The following is a 10,309-nucleotide window of genomic DNA, read 5'->3' on the forward strand; positions in this document are numbered from 1 at the left end:
CTGACTGGCCCCTGTGCCGGTAGCACGTATAAAGGACTATCCGAACGTGATCGATACCAGGTCCGCCTGATTGGCTTCTGTGCCGGTGGCACGTAAAAAGCACCCACTACACTCTTGGAGTGGTTGGTATTGGGAAGGGCATCCAGCTGTAGAAACATTGCCAGATCAGATTGGAGCCTGGTACAGCCACTGGCTGTCCAGACCTCGGTCAAACCGTCCAACCCATGCCAGCATGGAAAATGGATGTTAAACAATGATGATGATTGAATAATAACAGTAAGATATACAAAATGTCTAAATAAAAGATGAAATGGTTACTGCTTGATAAGGTCTCATCTGGCACCAAATAGCATGTGCACACACACTCTCTCCCACCCACTTCTCTTCAGTTCTCAAATATAGTTATTTTGTTTGAATGCCCTCTACCAATGACAGCACCTTTGCCATGAATTTGGTGCAATTTCTAATTAACAAAAATCAGCAACTGTTTTTCTTGCATGCACATGAATATACACATACATTTTATTTTTGTTGGGTCAGTCTCTTGCTACTCTGAGTTTTACCTGTGAGTCTGCCTGAAAATCCTATGTACTCACAGGTGAGCAACAGACTGACTCAACCAAAATAAATATCATTAATCTATACTATAGCATCGAGTACACTTTTTCCTAGCAGTATATATATATATATATATATATATATATATATATATATATTTGTATGTATGTATAATGTTTTGCAAGGGCAAGGTTGATAGTAACTTTGAAGTTTCACCAATGACCCTTTGACAGACTAATGAAGCCAATCACCACTGCAATTTCAAAGTTACTGTCAACCTTTTCCATGTAAAATAAATTTTGTACTCTGGTAAAATTACTTATCAAGTACTCTTTAAGTTAACATTTGATTTTTTTTTTTCTAACATGATTTTTTTTATAAAACATAAGCATCAATATACATATATATTTATATTGCATATATACACATATATATATATATATACATACATTATTGTATTGATTAAACTTTTGAAAGTTGTTATACACCACTAATCACAATGCACTTCCTCACATTGTAGCTTTCAAATAATGCCACTCCACTGGCTAGGTGGCCAGGCCAACATTTCCCCTGAATGGCACGCCAGTCTTTTGCAGGGTTACCTGTTTACAGCTGAATGGGATGTAAAATGAAGTGTTTTGCTCAATACCACAACACACTGCCCAACTTGGAATCAAAGCCATGATCTTGCGATTATAAGTGCAACACCCTAACCATTAAGCCATGCACCTTCACGCATACATATATACATATATATCTATATACACACATGTGTATTAAAATAAAAGACAAAAATCTCAAAAGCTTCATTTAGAAACAGAATTACTTCTTCAAACCTCAATCTTGCCATATTTATTGTCCATTATATTCACTTCTAAAAAATGTTATCGAGTTTCCGTTCAAACTTTTGGAAATTATTATCAAAATATATTTAAAAAAGAAAATATTCTAATCAAGACTAAAATTTAAACAGTTTTATTATATCTTCTGTTATTTTTGTACATCATTTCCTGGTCTTTCTCTTTCTCTCTTCACTCAAAATTCCAAACAACACCTTCTCCCTACCCACTGTAAATATTTTTTCTGAACACAGTTTACCCGTCAGCACCTGACTTCACTATCATGGCTATATCATTATTAGATGTTTGAGGTAGTGAACAGGTAGTTAACCTAAGAAATCCAGTTGTTTGGACAGTGGACTTCACTGTTTCGAAATATGGAGAAGAATAAAATAAAATACATAAAAGAATCTGATATTTGCATTTTTCTTAGATGTTTTCACTGTTGTACAATTTAGAGATTGTTCACTTCCAAACATAGCCACATTCATTATTGAATGAACACAACCACATTCATTCACTGCTAAACATAAACACATCTATTCACTTTGAAATAGCTATATGTGTTCAGCAAGTGAGCATAGCCAAAATTGTTCGTTACTGAGAATTGCTATGCGTGTTTGCTGCTCAACATAACCAAGTTTGTTCACTACTGAGCATTAATACATGTGTTCACTGCTCGGCACAGCCAGAATTCATTCACTATGTGTGTTCATAGTTCAACATACCCAAAATTTATTTACTACAAAACATGTTCACTGTTCAGCACTATCATATTTGTTTGCTACTGAGCATTGCTACATGTGTCCACAGCTCAGCATAGCCAAATTTTTTCCTTGACTGAACACAGTTTTATTTTTCCAAGAATGTTTATAAGTTTGCTGTGTACAGTTGTAATAGTAGTTGTTTCTCCCTGTAAAAGGTGACTGTAGTGAAGCAATGTTACCCTATGGTGAACAACTGTCATAATCTATTAACATACATTGTTTACTGTTGTACACTGACTAAGATGGCAGTCTGTCATCAATTGCACAACAAATAATAAATTAATAATCTAGGAATAAACAAATGACTGTGATTCCTCTGCCATATGTAATTAGCTTTTGAAGTACATCATTATGAAACATGGTGTATAAATCCTACATGGCCACCATGCCTGACACAAGTTGACTGAAGAAGGGAAATGACATTAAATTATCAGTACAACAAACATTATTATGCAATCCAGCCTCATATTTTCTTCCATAATTATCAAAAGAAACTTGCACATTGTTATTTAGCTACCATAAATTATATGGTAAAACATACTTGAAAGCAGTGTGTGTATTTGTAGATGCGTGTGTGTGTGTATACAGGGGTTGGATAAAATAATGGAAACACCTTAAAATTTCAAACAAATTTTTTTTGATATTGGGTAGAACTGCCTTTGGCAGTAATTACAGCTTGAAAATCTACAAGGTATGGGCTCGTACAAAGTTTGAATTGTTTCCAAAGGAATTTTTGTCCATTCTTCAGCTAAAACAGTCTCCAGTTCTTGTCGTGATGATGATGGAGGATATCGACTCCTTGCTTGTTTTTCTAAAATGCACCATAAATGTTCAATAATATTGAGATCTGGAGACTGTGGTGACCAGATAAGATGTTCAACTTCACTAGAATGTTCTTCATGCCATTCAGTAACAACTTCAGCTGTGTGAATTGGTGCATTATCATCCAGAAAGATTGTATTTCCCTCTGGAAACAGTTCCGCAACTGTTGGATGAATTTGATCAGATAAAATGCTTAAATAGTGACTATTTAATTCTTCCATGAAGGGAAACCATTGGGCCAGCAGATTTCCAAGATATAGCCCCCCAGATCATCACAGATCCTCTTCCATGTTTAACAATTAATTGGAAGAAGGCAGTCTGGGTCAAATGCTTCTTTTGGCTGTCTCCACACGTATACTCGGCCAGTGGTCAGAAATATGGTAAAGGATGACTCGTCCAAGAAAATAACATTCTTCCACTGCTCTAGGGACAATTCTGTAGGTTTTTACTCCACTCTAAACGCTTTGCAATGTTTGTTTTTGAAAGTAGTGGTTTTCTGATTGCAGCCCTCCTGTGAAATCTGGCTTTGTGCAGCTCCTGGCAAACAGTTTTTGTGGAAACTGGATTCTTGAGGTGGTCATTAAGCTCTGCAGTAATTGGGAGCTATGCTTTTGTGATCCTTTCTAACAATTCGCATAAGAGTCTGACAGTCGGTATCTGAAAGTTTTGGTTTTCTTCCGGAGTTTTGTTTTGACAAGGAGGTTTTTCCCTCTTTCTCAAAGGCCGTCATTACTTTCAAGATAGTACTTCCTGATACACCAAACATTTTGGCAGTTTTCATTACGCTAGCGCCTGCCATACAAGCACCAATAATTTAGCCTCTTTGAAAGTCTGACAGATCTGTTATTTTAATGAATTTTAATTACCTTTTCCTGATGATATCTGAAAAGAAACCACTTTAGCAAAACATATTAAGCAATACTAACAATAAATAAAAAAACATAAAAATAAACAAGCTTTTGACGGTTTTATAGATATTTCAAAATTATGATGCTATGATGTTAGGTGTTTCCATTATTTTGTCCAACCCCTGTATGTATATATATATATATTTATATATATAATGATTTTCTTAAATTAAAAACTATTGATTACATTAAAAAAATCTTTACAAAAACTGACACAAAAAAGTTTTTGTATACGGTATGTGTATACATGCATGAATATATATGAGACAGTACCTTTGGAAGGTTTCCTATACCTTAGCACCTGGCTGAATAAGTCTTTGTGAAGCTTGTTCAAGGGATCATCCTTATTTTGGAGCAAGGGACTTGTCTCTTCCAGGTCCATAATTCTAAGAAGATACACAGTTCTAGGTTTCAGGAGATCTTGAAAATAATCAAGAATTTGGGAGGGTCTTTTTTATATTAATTTGGTACATTAAGCAAATATATGGATCAGTTTGCGTTCTGGCGGGAACGGTTCGAAGAAGTTGCCGATTCGAATAATGATCAGTCGTGTGATGACAAGGTTGATGTTTTCCGCTACGCTCGCGCTTGTTTATATTTAAATGAGAAGAATGGCGATAGCAGTTTTGTATCTAATGGCGATAGGTAGTTTCACTACATATATATACACACACACATACATACATACATATATGTATGTATTTACATATATATAAATATACATATATTCATGTATATACATATATGCCTATACATATATATATATATTAATAGTTATCGCCAAGCCAACATGGCAGTCCCAATGTCTATATATATATATATATATATATATACATACATACATCATATATATATATATATATATATGAGTGGTTGGTGTTAGGAAGGGCATCCTGCTGTAAAAGTTCTGCTAAAAGTCTGCCTGACTGGCTCCTGTCAAACTTTCCTCCCCATGCCAGCATGGAAGGTGGATGTTAAACAATGATGATGATGATATATATGGATATATATATATACTCTGGTTGAAGTAAGAACTAGCGATACCACGAGTAGAAGAAAAGCTAACCAGGAGATTAATCTCACTGTAAACATCAACCATCAATATCAGAACAATTTACTCCCTGCTTTGGATTTAATGAAGGGTTTGTTGCAAAATTCTGAGAACATTACCGAATATAACCAGCACCTGAATGAGGTTGAACTGTTACTATAGCAACCAAGAGGAGGACACCAACCACAATGTATCAGAGCATCAACAATGACAAAATGCCTTGTGATATTTCATTTCATTACATTCTGAGTTCAGCTCTCATGGAGATTATCTTTATCTTGATGAAAATAAGAAGTACTAAGTAGAGGGCCTTCTACATGTTAGAAATTATTATTATTATTATTATTAAGAAGCAGTGAGTTGGCAGAATCGTTAGCAAGCCAGAGAAAATGTTTTTCAGCATTTTCTTCCTGTTTTACATTCTCAGTTCAAATTTCACTGACGATTTTGCCTTTCATTCCTTTTGGGGTCAATGAAATAAATACCAGTTGAACATTGGAGTCAACTAACCTCCTCCCTAAAATTTCAGATCCTGGACCTTTAGGAAAAAGGATTATTATTATTATCATTATTATTATTATCATTATTATTATTATTAATATTATTATTATTATTATTTAAGATAGTGATCTGACAGAACTGTTAGCATGCTAGACAAAATGCTTAGTGGCATTTTGCCTGTCTTTAAATCTGAGTTCAAATACTACCAAAGTCAACTTTGCCTTTCATCCTTTCAAGGTCGATAGAATAAGTACTGATTGATCATCAGGGTTGATGTAATCGACATACACCCCTGCCCTGAAATTGCTGGCTTTGTGCCTAAATCAGAAATAATAATGATTATAATAATGATTTCTCATTTAGGCAAAAGTTCAGCAATTTTGCAGGGAAGGGATTGGTTAATACTAGCCTCAGTACTTAACTCAGAGTTAATTTTTATTGACCCCAGAGGAATGAAAGGCAAAGTTGATCTCTTTTCATCATTTCACAGTCAATAAGATAAAGTAGCAGTCAAGTACTGGGTTTTATGGTACTGACTTACCCCTCCCAACAAAGTTTCAGCCCTTGTGCCCATTTTAGAAATAATAAAAAATAATACTAATGTGATTATTATTATTATTATTATTATTAAGGCTGCAGAAAGTGGTGAGCTGGCAGGATTGTAAGCATGCCTGACAAAATGCTTGGTAGCATTTCGTCTGTCTTTATATTTTGAGTTTAAATTCTGCCAAGGTCAACTTGCCTTTCCTCTTTTTTGGGAGTCAATAAAATAAGTACCAGTTGAGCATTTGGGTCAATGTAACTGATTAGCACACTCCCTTAAAATTTCAGGCCTTGTGCCTATAGTAGAAAGAATTATTATTGAGGTAGTAAGATGGCAGAATTGTTAGCACATTGGACAAAATGCTTAGCAGTATCTCTTCTGGCTTTTTATATTCAGAGTTCAAATTCCTCCAAGGTTACATTTGCCTTTCGTCTTTTTGGGGTCAATTAAGTTAAGTACAAGTTGAGTACTCGGTCTCACTCTCTCCCCTCAAATTTGCTGGCTTTATGCCAAAATTAGAAAAATTATTTTCCATAAACTTTTGTCTTCAGAACTTTTAAAATATTGATAAAAAATTTTTTTTAAATGCCGATCATGAGTATGGGCAGGGTTGGGGGTGATGTTTGGAAGAATTTCATTTCTTGTAGGGATTATGGGATTTTAGAAACCAAAATGGAGAAAATTTTTTTTTTTTTTTTTTCTTAACTATTGATTTAACTAAAACTTTTTATCTTTTTCTGTCAGCATTTTCTTTTCTGTTGATAATGAATATTTTGTGATATTCAGGTACATTTCAAAATATAAAGAATGTAGTTAAATAAAATTAAAAAGAAAAACGTCTGAAATCTGGAATAAGAGGGAAAAAATTTTCTTTACAACAAATATTTCACAAAATAAAATTTTCAAAAACTTCAAAATAAAAAGAAACAATATATATATATATATATCTGTATATACATGTCTATTTTTTAAGTGTTGAAATTTTATGTTTCTATTATTCACAAAGTCTAAGGAAATAAGCTGATAGAATTGCTAGTGCACCAGACTAAATTTTTAGCAGCATTTTTTCTGACTCCTTTCTTCTAAGTTATAATTCCACCAAGGTCGACTTTGCCTATCATGCTTTTGAAGTCAATTATTATTTAAGGTAATGAGCTGGCAGAATCATTAGGGTAAAATGCTTAGCAGCATTTCATCTGTCCTTATGTTCTAAGTTCAATTCTGCCAAGGTTGACTTTGCCTTTCACACATTCTGTATCAATAAAATAAGTACCAGTTGAGCACTGGGGTCGACTAAACCCCTCCTTTGAAATTGCTGGCTTGGTGCCAAAATTTGAAACCATTATTATTATTATTATTATCATCATCATCATCATCATTACTCAAAATGTTTGGCAGCATTCATCTGTCTATGTTCTGAGTTCAAATTCCACCAGGGTTGATTTTGCCTTTCATCTTTTTGGGGTTGATAAAATAAGTACCAGTTGAGTACTGGAGTCGATGTAATCAACTATCCCCCAAAATTGCTGCCCTTGTGGCAAAATTTAAAACTGTTGTTATTATCATTACTGCTTTTTGACAGTTGAGCAATGAGGTCAAGGTTATCAAATTGCTCCTTCCGCAAAAATTTCCAGCCTTCTGCCTATTATAGGAAGTATTATTTACATAGCCTTGCAAAGCATATGGCATTGATTTCACTAGTGCTGGTTCCATGACAAAAAGCACCCAGTACATGCTGTAAAGTGGTTGGCGTTAGGAAGTGTATCCAGTCATAGAAATCATACCAAGACAGATATCAGATCTTTCTGCAGTCCTCAAACCATTGGACCATGTCAGACCATACAACCCATGCAACATGGAAGGCAGACATTAAAAGATTATGACACTGGAGATCAAGTGGTTGGTTGCTAATGCTTCTCAGCCATATGGCTAAGATCAATATCAAGAGGTTGGTTGCTATTCCACATCAGTCAGCTCCAATAGACCTTAACTATAATCAAGCTGTTTCAGCCATGACCATGCAGTCTTTTATCCAGAACACATATGATGTGCCTTTGCTAAAGACTCACACATTCAAGGGGTATCCATTGGTCAGTACTGGCCCTCCATCTTATGAATGTGCCATCCTAGACATAACTCTTCTTGAGGAAGACTGACAGTTGTCCATCCATGCAAATCTCCCCTTTCCATACCATTAAACGTGATCAATTCAAATAATGTCAATAAATAAGCATTACACTTGACAGACTAATCTGATTGTTAAAGGTTAGTATTAACCAAGAGAAAGACTACCAACTTAAGCTGATACAGCTTGGTACTAGCATTATCATAGGTATTTCTGTTGGAACACAAACAACCAGAACAAGCACTGCAACATATTTCACTGGAGACCTTTTAATAATTACGCCAATCCATCAACATGGATTGGTACTTTTGCTTATCAAAAGGATAAACAGTAAAGTTGACATCAGCAGGATTTGAACTCAGAATGCAGAAAGTCAGGAAAAATACTAGGAGGTATTCATTCAATACAACACTCTTAACAGCTCTATCTATTTACCTTCTTCAGCCAAACTCCCCCAACATATACATGTATACATTCTTTTACACAAATGGACAGAAAGATCCATATTAGAAAAATATATAGGACAATGAGGCATTACTGCAGACGTGTGTGCCCCATGGTTTCAGGTTCAGTCCCACTGCGTGGAACCTTGACAAGTGTCTTCTACTATAAGCTTTAGGCTAAATGAGTTTGATAGATGGAAAGAGAGAGAGAGAGAGTGTGTGTGTGTGTGCGCATTTCTGTGTACTTGTTTCACATTTCTTAATGACTGGTGTTAGAGTTTGTTTTTCAGTACTATATAACACAGCATTTTGGCAAAATGAACCTTAAAAAATAAGTACTAAGGGTCAATTTGTTTGACTGAGCCAAGGTGGTGCCCCAGCATGGTCACAGTCCAATGACTGAAACAAAGAATATATATAGATATATATATATATATATATATATAGATATATATATATATATATATATATATATATATGCAAAAACATTAGATGTGTATATATTTGGACCCTTTTTTATGTGGATTATCTACCTACTGGGCAAGTAATAAATCTTATAGCTGCCTGTGCAACTCAGGCCTCCAAATATCTGTATTGTCTAAGAAATGAGGTCATGTTTAGAAGTTGTGTTATTGTACTGCAGCAAAGACTAAGAACCTGACTCTACTGAATTAAATGAAGTATATGTCAAACAAGATGTTAGAGCAGAAAATGAAGAAACATAAGTCAATAGAAGCCTGTGTTTAATCAAGTTGTAAAGACCAACATAATCAGTGTTTCCTAAACTAATCTCCTACCATTTTCTGACACTGAGGAATACTATAATGTTTAAAGACCACATATGTGTATCCCAAGCTAATCTCCTACCATTTTCTGGTACACATATGGGTGCCATAAAATCTTAACCCCAATACAGACTCACCTGAACCCTGACTAGGGACAGATGACAATATTTCAGTGCCTTGTTTCATTCAACTACACTTGTAGTAAATTCCTCCACCTTCATCACAGCATTTAGGACATGTGATAGAGTAAAAGAGTTAGTAACAGTGGTGGTCTATATGAAGGGGTCAACCCCTAGTTCAGGAGTAAGTATAAATTGTGATAAAAACTGAGAGTGAATATAGTGAAATCCCATAATTCATTATATTTATCATCATCATCATCATTTAACATCCGCTTTCTATGCTAGCATTTGTATAACATGGAAATGATGCATAGAGTATACATATAGCTTTTTTTAATGGTTTGTAAATCTATTTCACCACAGATGTGCTGTCAAAGCATTACTCATTCCTCATTGTTACCTGAGCATCTATTTGGCAAGCATCCACTGCTCTTCAATGTATGGATGTTCTCATCATCGAATAAACAAATTTTAAGGAATAATTCACACCTTCACGACCAAAAGAAATGTCGCACTGTAAGAGATTATTTGTATCAAACACAATATTGAGATTATATGGATTTTATCATATTTCTGGGTAATTTGACATCAGGAAGATGTCACTGGCCCACAAAACGTCAAATCGTCCAACCCATGCCAGCACAGAAAGAGGAATGTTAAATGATGACGATTGAAATCCTTGATTGTATGTGTGAAACAGTTTGGCCAATTACAGCATAAGTGATAGCCAATAAGCAAGACTCCTGCATTAATTTAGGCTACATCACATATATAAACTAAACCACAAAAGAAATGTTGCACACATACTAAATCGTCGTCGTCGTTTAACGTCCGCTTTCCATGC

This window comes from Octopus bimaculoides, chromosome 23 (assembly GCF_046866305.1).
Source record: "Octopus bimaculoides isolate indiv1 chromosome 23, ASM4686630v1, whole genome shotgun sequence".
In the NCBI taxonomy this organism is placed as follows: Eukaryota; Metazoa; Mollusca; class Cephalopoda; order Octopoda; family Octopodidae; genus Octopus; species Octopus bimaculoides.